This window comes from Hirundo rustica, chromosome 3 (genome assembly GCF_015227805.2).
Source record: "Hirundo rustica isolate bHirRus1 chromosome 3, bHirRus1.pri.v3, whole genome shotgun sequence".
Classification (NCBI taxonomy): Eukaryota; Metazoa; Chordata; class Aves; order Passeriformes; family Hirundinidae; genus Hirundo; species Hirundo rustica.
In genome coordinates this window covers 8,377,641-8,391,827 of record NC_053452.1, presented here as the reverse complement: position 1 = coordinate 8,391,827, position 14,187 = coordinate 8,377,641, and the positions used below count along the sequence as shown (strand labels likewise).

General features: G+C 41.9%; 1 long non-coding RNA gene across 2 annotated transcripts in view; it reads right to left on the bottom strand.

Moving 5' to 3' along the window:
• Positions 1–14,187, bottom strand: part of LOC120751240 (uncharacterized) — a 79,858-nt gene that overhangs the window by 28,139 nt on the left and 37,532 nt on the right. Inside the window, exon 4 of one of the 2 annotated variants that reach the window (XR_005700332.2) lies at positions 13,142–14,053. The exons of the other annotated variant lie outside the window; for it this stretch is intronic. This is a non-coding gene — a long non-coding RNA (uncharacterized LOC120751240). Of the gene's footprint in view, positions 1–13,141; positions 14,054–14,187 lie in introns of those variants that run through there. 2 annotated transcript variants of the gene reach the window in all.

The following is a 14,187-nucleotide window of genomic DNA, read 5'->3' as shown; positions in this document are numbered from 1 at the left end:
TATCCTCCCTATTAAAAAAGAATGCTTAGTTCAGGCATAAAAAGCCCTCAGAAATCGAGTTGTACCTGCCCTGCATCTGCCCTTCCATGCCTGCTGCTAAATCTTACCCATTCCATTTCCACCTGCACTTCAACTTGGCTTCATCTTTCCCATTGACCCTCAGAAGTGGAAATAACAAAGGAGAAATAAGACACTGCTCTTGTTTCCTGAACCGCTCCAGCTTCTTCTGAATTTATTGTCGAGACCTATTTTTTGGCAGGAATAACAAGAAAGGTCGAACTGGAACGCAGCTGCAGGTGTGCAGCCACAGCCCACACCGCTGCTTTGTGTGGGGATGAAGGGAAACATGGGAGGGTTTGAACCGTGCCTGACAGGCCAGAGGCTCTTTTATCTCTCCTTGAGGGACGCTGGAGGGGAGCAGCTCAGCTGCTGCTCTATCAGATACATTTTTCCTGCTGATTTGAGCAGTTTTGTATTACAGCTGCTCCACACATCTGGCCTTTTCTCCTTTGGTTTTCTTTGCATTTGGTGTTGGAAAAGCCAACGTCAGCTCCAGAAAGAGACAAGAATAAGGGTTTGACACTTTCACTAGCACAAGAAAACAGAGAAGCTCTTTATGCTCAGCAACAAAGCAGGACAACTGTTCTGAAGGATGAAGAAATACTGACACTTTCATTAAAAAAAGGCATTGGTACATTCTGTTTTGCTGATATCTCACTTTAGGCCTTACAGATCCCATTTGGGAGTGGAGCAGAACTCGCTACAAAGCATTTGGGAAGTTTGTTATTTGGGAGAAGCCAAACCTAAAGCTCAGCAAGAAAACAGGACACAACTCTGCCCACATTTCTGGAGGGACAGCAGAGATCCCACAAAACCTGGTTCCATTTGATTCAATTTGTGACTCCAAAATGATGTATTTCCTTTCCACTGTTGCCTCTCAATGTCACCTCTGCACAAAGGTACGTGAAACAACTTTGCTCCCAACAGTTCCCACTTAGACACCAAAAAAACTGGCTGCAATGTAAGAATTCAGTTTGAGGAAAGGAGGGAAAACCTCCCTCAAGCTCTCCCAGACAGTAAGCCTGTTGTATTTTTGGACTGGTGGATAGGGCTGAACACTTCAGGAAATGCAGGCTACTTTATTTATTTGCTTCAACAGGCACACAAGTCAGAAAATTCAGCTTTGTGTCCACCCCAAAAGCCTGAAATTCAGACTGAAAGCAGTAAGGGCATATCTGTACTGGCAGTGCACACATCTTGGAGTGGGATCTGCCAGCCAGCAGCATATCCTGAGGAGGATATTTGAGTCTCTGTAAATCTTACCATCATCAGGCTCCAGCTCCAGAAAATCTTGGCCTCAAGTAAATATTACATTCCAAGCAGGTTTCTTTCTAGAAAAGCCCACTTGAAACCGTAAGTAGGCCAGCTCTGCCCTAATCATTTGCACAGTGACTTCAACACAGCTACAAGCAGCATTATCCAAAATGGAAACTAAATATATAAGCACACAGACTGCACCATCGTGCTGTGCCCTCACTTACAAGTCCTACCAAACTACCATTTTTGCAAGTATTAGAAATATGCTTTTGATTCCCTCTAGTTCCAGTACTCATTGCTATGGTCTAAGAATAAATTATGTCTCTTAGTTATTTAAATAACCCTTGTTCCTGAAGCATTCATGTCCTCAGAAGCTACCACACCTTTTCTTGGCTGGGGAACCAAGGCCCAGACTTGCGATTTGACCAGGGTCATATAAAAAGATATTAATAGAGGGAATTTATGTCATGGCCAACATCTGGTGTAGATTATTTACAAATAAGTTAGCTCTCTAAAAAAAATAAAATAATAGTTTTTAAGTTTGTTTACAAAGTTGCTGCATGTTGTTTCCACTATTTTATTAAGAGCACATGGAGCCATGCTTCCAAACAGCAGCATTAAAAATAGACCAGGATTCATGGTGGATGAAATTCAAGCTTTGGTTTTGATAAGCATCCAGAAGTCAGGACTAGCCAAACTCCCTTGGTCAGCCAAGAATTTATAGCAAGACATTTATTATGGAAAGCTAGGGTAGGAGAAACCTAAACAGAAGCAAGCCAGAGTCTTCCAGACAAACCCATCTGCCGTGTAAAGGTATGCCACTGATATCTTGGCACACCAAAAGGCAGCAGGGAGAATGAAAAAATATCTAAGCAGCTTGATCTGAAGGATTCAAAGAAGGTCAAACTACTTTATTACCCACAGTACCAAAGTACAACAGATTTTCAGATGAGGATGTTGGAGAAGGATTTGCCTTTTACAACAACACTAAATTTTTCCCTCTGGAATAGCCCAGTTCATCAGGAGAAGCTTGAAACCTCCAAGTCTAACAAGGAGTGATCTCTGAGATGTCCAGCTGTGTTCCACTTCCATTCACTGCATAGGTAACCCCCAAAAAATCCAGCTGAGAATGTTCACTGCTTTCACTGGATTGAGTTACACTTTGTCATCTGGACACACTGGCCAGGTTACAGAAGGAGTAAAGGAAGAGTATCCAGTATTTAGGAATTCATTAAAAAATGCAGATTAAAAGAATGAGAGCACATGGAAAAACAGTAGAGCTCTGACCACACAAAGTCTGCCAAACCCAGGATTCTGCAGGAAGGAGATCATAACTGGAGAGCTTTCCTGAGCATGAGTGGGTGACCTTCAGAAAATAGCATCAACTGGATGCCTGCATTTGGATTTTCTATTTGATTTCCAAACAGACTGCAAAGGTGAAATTCTCAAATATTAACTTAAAAGGTTGGTAAAACACGGCTTAACCCAAACCTCACTGTGTGCAATTTCTGGGGATTTTAACTACCTGTCTGCACATCTGTAAGAAATGTGTGAGTTTACCTTGGAACCGCAACCCTCTGTTCATAAACCTGGAACTAAGATGTACTGAAACAGCTTGCTGTCTTTTTAGGACTCTAACATTTAATCCTGTCAGACTTCTGCAGACCTGGAAATGGTTGAACCTGTTCCTGTTGCAGCCAGGAAGGATTACTGCATTCTTTCCTCTGAATTATTTTTACAGAAACTGCAGTTCACCCAAACTAAAGTTGAGGACCTTCCTGCATGCTGAGTACCTGGCACTTTGAAGAATAAGGCAGATTTACCCACTGCAAAACCAGATTACTGATACCAGACTGCAGCCAGATGCTGTTCTGAAATATTTAATCAACAGGGTAAGGATCTCTCAAAATCACTTTCCCTTGCTACTCCGTATCTTCAGATGGATTTAGGACTGAGATTTTCTTTACCTGGAACAGCTGCTTCTGGGACTTTTCTCCACTTTATATCCATTTCTGTTCCATCATCACCATCCACATCACAGCAGAACTTGCTGCTTCCAGGGTTCTTATTTGCTGCAGATCCTGCTTTATCTGACTGGGACCAAATCCATTCCAGCTTGTGATCAGACTGGTGCAAACCAGCAATGCTCAGAGGATAATTCACCAACTGAAGTTGAGGCCACTTGTTGGCAAAATGAGGCCAGGCTTTGAGTTTCTTGTTTTAGAAAGTGTTAACTTTTCAAAACTGAGCGTAACTTAATTTCCCCCTCAGATGATCTGTGGTTTGTTCAATACAGTAAGAAAAAGACAAATGATTTTTCCTTCACCAGCTCTTTAGCCTCACCACAAAGGTACAGTTGTGCCTGTCATTCTCAAAGCCTGGGGACAAAGTCAAAGAAGAGGGGAACTTAAAGCTCTGTTCATGAGGAGTTTAGGTTTGTTATACAGGTTGGTTCTCTCCACCTGGCATTGCTTAGGCAAACAGGTGAATCTCACTTGTTGAAAAATAATGCACTTGATTCTCCACTCGACTCTAATGGATTTGCGCTGTTATAACTCTGAACAGACCCATGGGATGTTTCTGCCCTACAAATAAACAGCTTTTCTGTCAGCAAATGCAATCTGTTTCACCCAAATGATCTATGTTTCCACTACTGAAAGAAATCCTAGTCCTACTTGGCTAACCCTAGTATTAGTCAATAATGACTTGTAGAGTTTTCAGCCAACCTTCTGGGAAAAACAATATTATATATGTATTTTGCCAAGGCAGAAATCATAAGCAAAAATATTAGACCAGCTGACATAAATTAGCACAGCTCCATTGACAGAGGTTGCACAAACTAGAAGCTCTGCAAGAGAAAAGAAATAATAAGCAAACTTCTCTACTAGTTATAGGAGACAAAACTGATGTTTCAATTACCATATTATCCTAAATCATTGGTAACAATAGTTGGGATGATTTCAGTTTTCTCTATATTTTACTTTTAAGAACACAAATTCCCTCCGCTAATTTGAAAAGTAACTCCACGTAATATGCATACGAGAAAAAAAATAAACCTGCTTTTAAGGTAAACAGGCTCTAATTCAGATTTTTGTTATGAGAACAGGATTCTGAGATGGTGCACACAAAATTCAGCTTTTGATATGGTACTAAAGGCTACAACAGATGTTTTGGAGAAAACCTGGCCAAATCTTTACTCAGCTGCTGCAAATATCTCTTCCCAAATGCCCAATTTTGCATGAAAGAAAGGACTGCTCTGTCCAGATGTGTCCAAAAGGTGTCCATGGACAAGACTTTCGTCTGGAGTCATTCCAAACAAGTTTTAATGAATTCGTACCACACAAGTGGAGAAGTGAAAAAATCAAAGACAAAAGCACCTAGCTTTCATACCTCAATTAAAATAGGAATTATCTTTTTCAAAATAATCTCCAATTCCAGAAAAGAAGAAAAATATATTTTTTTTTCAAAGCACAGCCTGCACAGAAGCAGCAATCTTTGCTGATTTCTAACAAAGGGGCTGCGATCCAACGTGGCCACCTTTTAAAACCTCTCCATTACAGAAACACTTATTTAGGTTGACTGTAGGACCAACAGCCCTACAAGTTACCCAAAGAAGTTCAGATCAAATTTTTGTGCTGATAGAAATTTGGTATGTAGAAGGATAAAGTGCTGGGGGGCGAATCCCCACCTGGAATAAATGGATTTCTGGGCTGTGCTGATCTCAGGCAGCTGATGGTCAGGCCCTTGGAGACTCCACCATTGTTCCAAGTCAGCCCAGTCAGTTCACGGCCCGCCTTGCTCTGACACCCCATAAACTTGAGCATTTCAAAGGAGAAATGACCCTACCAGCTTGTCTACTGTCTCTGATTACCCCAGGCCAATCCACAGCTGTTCCTCATCAAAAAACTAAAGGAATAAACCCTCCTAACAGCAACCCAAAAATCTGACGGGCATTTTTCCACTCTACTTTGCATATTTGAGTGCTGATTTGCTTATCTCCCAGCCAGTGCTAATTATACGGTTATTAACCTCTCTGTGAACTTCACTCACATCATAACCTGGTTTCCTTCCCTGCTGACATTACCTGACTCAATTTAAGAGGTGGAGTATTCATCACAGGAAATACTATTACTGGGATAGCTTGTCCAAAACCACTATCCACGATTTCTCTAGAGCTGAAAAATCATGTTGAAGTCAAAGACTCGCTAGTTTGTGGTCTACTGGAACAGTTGTAAAAGTACATTTATTTACAACCCTGCTTATCCTGCTCACAGCAGATAAGATGAAATAAATAATATTACTCTGTTGATAGAAAAACTTGCACACCAGTAATTTTGCCTCTTTAAACCCACCTAAAATAGGGTCAACTTGTGATCCTCTTCTGACCTGAGACAGGGAAATCCCTACTTTCTATATCACAAAAATGGTAAAAAGCTAATGTTGCAAGTAGAACAAATCTGGCAGAACCACCTCTCACCTGGCAGGTGGATCAGCCAGCAGAGAATGTGTACATCCAGGAGAAGACTCAGGTCTCCAGGAGAACTATCACTGCTGCCTGCAACAATCACCTGTTTCACTTTTGGGAGACAAGAAAAACAAAACAGACTTTCTGCAGAACAAGTCTGACACGAATTTCATCGAAGTTCACAGAAATGCTTCCTGCTAATTCCCGTGAGCTTGGATCAATTCCCGTATTTGGCAACTGAAGGGATGTTTGTGCACCGGAGATTGGAGTAGCTAAAAATAAACCCAATAATAGAACTGAAGTTCTCTGCTTGTGTAAAGGCTTCTGGAAGAAGAGTTGCTGAGCGAGAATATGTTAAAAAAAAAAAAATCCATAAAATACAGGTTTGCATTATTTCTCCTTAGTAACAGCAATATATTTATAAGGTGCTCTTGAGTATACCTTTATAGGTTCGCTCACCTAAACCTACAGGTAGAGGGCACAACAGACAAATCCAAGCAATCAAACTATTAATTAGTTCAAGTTCCTGTGGTACCTGAGCCAAAATGCTACTGCAGAAGTTTGATTTTGTACAAGGATATGGCTCAGAAGGTCCAAAGATGATAAGCAATGAGCTGCAGGGTTCTATCTCCCTATCCCCGAGGCTCCAACACACACAAGGGCAAAATTGTAACAGCTGGAGACAACGCACAGCTCAAGCTGAGTTTTGCCCATGATGAGGAAAGAAGTTGGCATCAGACACCACAAAGCACCCTAAGGCTTTGCCAGAGCTACTGACTTGCGTGCAAAGCAGTCAAAGGCTGCTCTGACGCACAGCAAACAAAGCTGAGAAAATGACATCTCTGCTTGTAAAACTCAACCACATGGATTAACTCAGATGCATTTAAATATTGCAGGATAACCTTTCATATAAGTTCAATTTCATTTCAGGTGGTACCTCAAACTCCTGGATCTCTTACTGCGTTTCACCAAAGGAGAAAGAAGAGAAAGGAAGATTGGAGCAGAAATCTTAGCATAATTCACAACAGAGGTGGGAAACAAGTGAGAGAAAGCCCCTGCTTTATTTGCACAGACACAGACATCCTTTTATCTCTTTCAGCACAATGAGGGAAACAAATCCAAACTCAGCAGCCAGGAGTTCCTGAGCACACTGTGATTAAGAACATCTAGAGCTGGAGAGAGAAGTGAAGCAGACACAGAGCAGCAAACACTCTTCCCCCTGGAGCACAAAATGAGACAGAAGAGCAAGGCGAAGAATCTGCAGAATACAGAATCGGCTCCTCCTCCCTTCCAGGCCTGCTCTGAAAAACCCCCACACGCCACCCAAGTCCCAAGGATGGTCCACAGAGCATTGGGACGACTTCCCACCTGGATGTGAAGCCAGGACCTAAATCCAGATATATTGCTCCAGAAAAATGTGGCTGAAATAAACATGGCAATACCTTCACTCATATAAACAGCCCAAGCTGTTTATATGTCAAGTTCAGACATTCATCTCAGCTGGTCAAGGGCTTCATGCTCTGATTTTGCTCTGTGGTGAAATGACAGTAAAGTAATAAAGCTGAAATGCAACATTTCCCTCTAATTTTTTTTTTTTTTTTTTTTTTTTTTTTTTTTTTTTTTTTTTTTTTTTTTGTAAATGAATGAATAGAAAAAGCTTCAGTAGCAAGCCTGACATGCCCTGAAATTCTGCAAACCTTTGAAGAGAACACTGACAATTAGTATTTCAATTTTTGAGGGGAGAAAAGGGGCAGAGTTAATGATTCCTCCAAATCTTTAGCAAAATGGTTTCTTTGTAGTGGGCTTTTTGGGTGGGTTTTAATTTTTTAAATGTTTAATTACAGCTTTTCTCTTTTCAATCCTCCTCTTACGCTTAAGGGTTGTTCCAAAACTTGTGTTTATTTCTTTTTTAACCTGATTCATCAAGAGCTGCTGGTCTGCTGGGCCACATAGAGTAGCAAGGCAATTCAGTAGGGAATTCTGATCACTGTCCTGTGTGAGAGCATATTTATGCATGTAAACTCTCATATAGAGGAATATTAATTTACCATTTTTTTTTTAATGACTTGCACATATAACTTAACCTGATGATGCAACTCCAGTTCTTATAAAAGACTACAAAGCATGCACAGAAGGCTGCAGAAATCAGAAGTCCTATTAACTCCCACCAAGTTGTAAATCTAAAATCCTGTGCTGTCACTATGGAGACTGATCTGGGAGATCCTGTAGGAAACAGGTCATATTGTCCAGGAGATCTCATTCCTCAATGCCCTGCACAGCCTCTCGAACAGACTACAGAATGCAGCATTTCTTCCACGGCAATTATAGCTCAGATTGTGAAGAAGTAGTGACCTCTTCCATTGAGTGATCAGGGGAAAAAAGAAGCCAGCTTGGTTGGGTCAAATGCAAACTCTGGGGTTTACAGACAAAGTAAAAAATAAATAACTCATTCTTCATCAGCCCAAAGTGTTGGATTTCAAATAATTTTTGCTTTAATCTTAAATTTTGCATTTGATAAAACTAAGTTTTCTAGAGGAATTCATCTGTACTTACACTTCTCTTCAGGGGGTCAAAATGCTTTGTAAAAATCAAAAAGCTGAAAGTTCTAAGCTGGTAAAAGCTAGGTTAGAGACTTCAGATTTCCAAAACTATAGTGATAAAGCACTAAAAAAATTTCAACATCTCTTGCATCTACCCAGTACTTTTAGCCAAGATTATTTACCACTTTGTCCCAACCTTACAGAGAGTGCACGAATTCCAGCAAATCTCTGATTCATTGCAGTAACTCGGTTTTGTTCAACGAGCACTTCAGCTGCAGACTCAAAAAACATGCTAAGGCTTGAACCCAGAATGGAAAAACGACATTTTGTTTTTCTAAAAGTAGAAATGGCATTCTATAAAGAGGAACAGTACTGCTTGCATATGAAACATGGTATTTTCTGCAGATACAGTCAGGTAGAACACTGCCCTTGGCTGAAAGACCAGGCTGAGTTATCACAGCAGTGGGAGGCTGGAAGGAAATGATTGGTGCTGTATTTGCAAATTTGAACTGAATTAAAACCCTTGGTGAACAACATGATTCACCTGTCCAGTGCCGACCCCAAGCACTGTACTGGGAGAAGAGTGGGTTTTTCATTTGTTTGGTTTTTACAAGAGTCTTACTCAGCAGGCAGTGGGGGACACCAACCCTAGAGGTGTAGAAGAGGCAGCTCCTCTGGAGGCAATGCTGACAGCACACACTGACCTTCTGTGCACAGAAATTGGTTAAAGTGTCCCTGCCCTCCTGCAGGAAAGCTGCCCTGAAGTCAGGATGTTAAACCCACAGCTATCTGTCTAGAAAGGTTTGGAAGAAGCTTTTTGGAGTCAGGCTTGGGCTGGGCAAGCAAAGATGGAGAGAAACTTTGAATACCGTGAGGGAGTCAGGCAGCAACAGCAGCACTGAGCACAGCTCAGCTTGGGGCTCGTTTTAACTATGACTTGGGGGTTTTGCACTACAGTTTCATGGACAGAAAGAGCTGACGGTACAGTGGGGAAGTGACAAGTAGGATAATAGAATAGAATGCTGGAATGGTTTGGCTTGGAAGGGACTTTAAGGATCACCTTGATCCAATCCCCCTGCCACGGGCTGGGACACTAGACCATGTTGCTCAGAACCCCATCCAGCTTGGCCTTGAACACTTTCAGGGATGGGGAAACCTGTTCCAGTGCCACCACACTCACAGTAAAGAACTTCCTCCTCATATCCAACCTAAACTTTCTCTCCTTTGAGTTTGAATCTATTCCCCCCTTTCCTGTCACTCCAGGCTCTTATAAAGTCCCCTCCCATCTTTCTTGTGGGCTGTTTAGGTACCAGAAGGCTGCAATCAGGTCACCCCTAACCTGACTTTTCCAGGCTGAGCAAACCCAGTTCCCTCAGCCTTTCCTTGTAGGAGAGGTGCTCCATCCCTCTAATCCGAGAAGTGAAATATTTTTTTTTTTAAAGGCACATTTCATTGTGCTAGAGCTAAGTTTCACACACAAAGTCACACTAAAGGTGCATTCCTCAGCCTAAACACAGGCATCTACAAGCTGCTTATCTCAATGCTCCCACAATTACAGCAGAGAACAATAACTCCTAACTCACGTTTTACCTCCAAGATAGAGAATTAAAACAAGCCACATGTGTTTAAGCATTGCCTATAACTCCTATTATAAAGGGGGCTCAGGGGACTGGATCAGCTGTGCAAATACCTGAAGGCAAGCAAGCGGAATTCAGTGACACCAGAAAATCAGCACTGCTTGCACAAGCACCAATTCGCAGTTTGCACAGCTCAAGCAGCAGTTTCCTCCTCCTCCACAAAAAAGACAGGATGATTTAATGTCTTTCCCAGTGTACTGAGCATTCCTGATCCCCCTTCAGACTGCTCCATACGCAGCTCCTCAGCACACCACTAAGGCAGCTCTGTGGCTCAGGCATGATCTCCTTGACCCAGGATCTGGGTGAGGATTTGGCCATCAAAGCAGTAATGTGCCAATAGCAAAGGAAGTTAAAAATGCCATTGGACATAGTACAGACGTAGTTTTCCTCACTTAGCTGTAAATACCAAAGCAGGGTGTGCAATTCAAACAGTGCCTTCTCATTCTTAAAGGGTTTAGGCAGGGAATTTGCTGTGTCCATGGAAACACCAGGAGAAAGGATTTCAAGTGAGATTTCCACCTTCTACCACTTGCTTTATTGAGTCCTTTCACAATGCATGGGTTGCTGTTGGGTTTGCTTGCAAACAAGGACCTGGGCTTAATCCCACCTGTCAGGCAAGCACAGCAGACAGCTTCTCTTCATTATCCTATTCCAACCCCACTTTAGAGTCTCACACGGAGGCAATAAATATCCCTGGATTAACATCCAAGATACAGGTGGGTAGAATAGAAGCATGCACACCTTACCCTGAGAATGGACTGACATAGTCCATGCTTGGGGTGGCTTTGTTAAAGCAATCAGCAGGGTACTTGGAAGATGAATAATTGAAGAAACAGCTTCTTTAATACGAACCATGGGCAGCATGTGGTGCAACTTTCCCTCTGTTTCCCCCTCCCCAACAAGAATTCTTCATATCAAGCTGGTTTGGTGCTAAGTGCACATATCTAGGAGGCATTTCTCTCCAAAATTTGGATCCAAACACACATCAAAAATAACAGTTCATCCGTCACGGTTGGGAAGCATGTATGACAAGAAAATATTTGCTTTGCTCTGGTTTTGTGTTTGGTTTGCTGACCGCTTATATCAAAAAGCTAGAACAGCTTTTTCATCTTACCGTAGTTTAGAAACATTTATAGGACAGATGGTCTAAATTTGTGGGTTTTATAAACTTAATGAGAATGTAAAAAAGAAAAAAAAAAAAAAAAAAAAAGGCGCATATGGGTGCAATATTTTCTGGGGCTTCTTTGAGCTGGCCAAGAAGTAGCCCACTGCAGAGGGGAGTAACAATTTCATTGGGAACTCATTCCAAGGTTTACAAATGACTGAGAAGAGGGACTGCCACAGGCTTTCTTCACCTCAGTACCAGTTTCACTTGCACTGTGTGGTATAGGAAAAACATATATTTATTTATTCTTCCCAGCAAGCAACGTTTCTTAAACTTTGCCTTCGCAAAACTGCTAAATGGGCTGGCTGTGGTAGCTCAACAAAATGCACAGGTGGAGCTCCATCCTCTGTCCAGAAGGCCTGCTCTTGGGGCCCCTTGCTGGGCCCAACAAAGAGTTTAGCTCTCAGTTCTTTTAGGATGATTGTATTATCTTAGTCCTACACGCAGCTCTCTCCGTCTCCAGACACCACCATTTCAAAAGGACACTGACAATGTAATCTGGGCTTCAGAGCAGACCACAGCATGAGGAGTTGGGGTATCCACATGGAGGCCCCAGTCCCAGGCTCTGTCACAAACTTCGGGTGGTTCAGCATGACTTCAGTCCACAAGCGGGTTCCAAACACAGCCACCATGAGCAAGCAATGAGGGAGCAGAGTTGTCTCTTCAGGGAAGAGCCAAGTATCCCAGTATCCAATCTCACTCTCCACTTACTCCAAGAGTTGGTGAGTGTGAGTGCCCCTCAAAGTGAATCGATCAGCGAACAGAGTAAAATCAACTTGTAAGGTCAGTGAGGCCCCTATTTCCTCACTATTAAACAATTAATAAAAAGCACTATCTTTTCAGGCTCCTAGTACCAGTCAAGCTCTCCATCTAAAAGCTTAATCTCACCTGAAACACTTCAGGTTGAAATAAAGTAGGTTGAAGATGTTTTTTATGAAATAACATCCTTGGTATAAGACTGAGAGTAAGAATCTCCTGTTAGGAAAAAATCCCCCTTCATCCAGCTCCCCAGGCTGAAAAAGCACATTTAAAAGATCAGCTTCCAGTTCTCCCTTATATGAGCTATTAAAATATTCATGAACAAAGTATAATCCATCAAAACAAGATCCACTAACTTAAGACCTCAATTTTTACCTTGGACAGTCCTCTTCCAATGTAACACGCTAAGAAGCATGAACCTCAAATGATTTTCAGTGAAATATTTCAGAGTGTTGGCACATAAGCCGTCACTTTTAGTTTGTGCATAAACACGGCATTAAGAAAAAACAGGCAGCAATTCTCTCAAAATTATTGTCTAAGCCCCTTTGCAATCTTAGGCATGCACTGTTTCATTTCACACCCAGTTGCTGCTTCCAAAATCTTCTTCAGGATCCTGATCTTTTACATTATTCTCTTTAAATGTGACAGCTCAGACTACGGTCAGGTGTGACGGAACTGTGCAATACTTTGAGGAAATCTTGAACAAATCCTTTATCCCACTAATTTCGGGGGGAATTTAAATGAGCAAGGCTTGCAGACTGCGCAGGCCTTTCTTTAGCTTAGATTTCAGGCTCTCTTTTACCAAGCAGCTGAATAGAAATCTCACTTATTAACGAGCAGAGCAAAAGCAGCACAGGGCAGTGCTGCGCCCTGGTCTGACCCCCAGGATTCCTCTGCACGTTATCAGTTCGAGACAGGACTGCTGTGTGTACAAAGGGCTTATTCCCAATGATAAGACATCTTTAGACAGGATCCAACAAAATCCAGCTATTCTGGGAGCAGAAGGAGGCTGTGGTTGCACAAAAATCACCTTTTCATGCAAGGCAGAAGCCTACCCCCCTCCCCCAGCTCCTTACCCACCCCCACCTCACAATAACTAAAGTTCTCAACAAACATTCAGCAAATATTTGGACAAACAGCCAACGACTTCTCAGAACATCAAATGATTATTAAATCTTAAACTGTACTTTCCAAAAATAATTTTCTGCTGCTGTTTGTTTGTTTGAAAGGAAGGGTAGTAAAATCCACAGATGTGTACAGCCATAAACCTTCAGATGAGACTCAATTTCCTTGATGTCCAACGATAAAATCCACTAATAAATGTGTACAGATGCAAAGGCCTATTTGTTGTCCTGTCAAGTCAGGCCATGTGGAACAAAAAACCTAAAAGCAACCAGGAGAGGAACTAATGATGTAGGCTTGCCTCTGCCAAGATGCACTTACTGCAGTTCCTGTGACATTTAAGGAACATAATGATGGGACATTCCTTTTTAACTTTATTGTTTTGTCAAAAGAAGAGTTTTACAGCTGAAGATCACGTTCCCAAGATAGTCAATTAGGTTATGCAGATTTACACACACACTGTGATCTCCTTTGTGCAGCATGACCAGTTTCTTTGCTAACAATCACTCACATTTGATGACAAAGATGGGGCTGGTGTCAATATCTCCCATATAGAGCCGGATTATTTTTTAGTTGCTTTTTTCTTTTTTAATGCTTTCCATGAAAAGCTCTTTAGATCTCCTGGTGCATCAAGACAGCTTTTCTTTTTTTAATCTCCAGATAATTATTTCTGAATGTGCAAATATAGTTTTCAAGGGGAAAAAAACCCACTCTCTGGAGTAACCAAACACCAGATTTCCGCAGTATGAAAGCCATTTTAAGGCACTGTGGTGTGCTTCGTGGTTAGCCCTGCTTCTACTTAATTAGGGACCTAAGTTATAAGTCCACAGCTGCAGGAGAGCAGTAAATAGCTATTGCTGACTTCCTTATTGCCAATATGTACATCATGATTGTAGGGTGAAGAGCAGGGAGCTTTTCGTAAACACTGCCTTGTGCAGCAACAGTACTTTGATGTCATAAAAATGCTGTTACATATTTTAAAGTCTTAATTGTGGTCCACTGCGGTGCTGTCAGCTTCCTGGTGGAGCACTAACCCTTTCCGTGATTTCTGGGGGATACAGAACACTTCTTTGCAGGTTTCCTAATTAATGCAACCTATCCTCACTGATTGCAAAGCACCGAGTCCCCCTGTAGCACACGATATCCATGCTGGGGAGGGAAAGGAGGGGGGGGAAGGAAAGG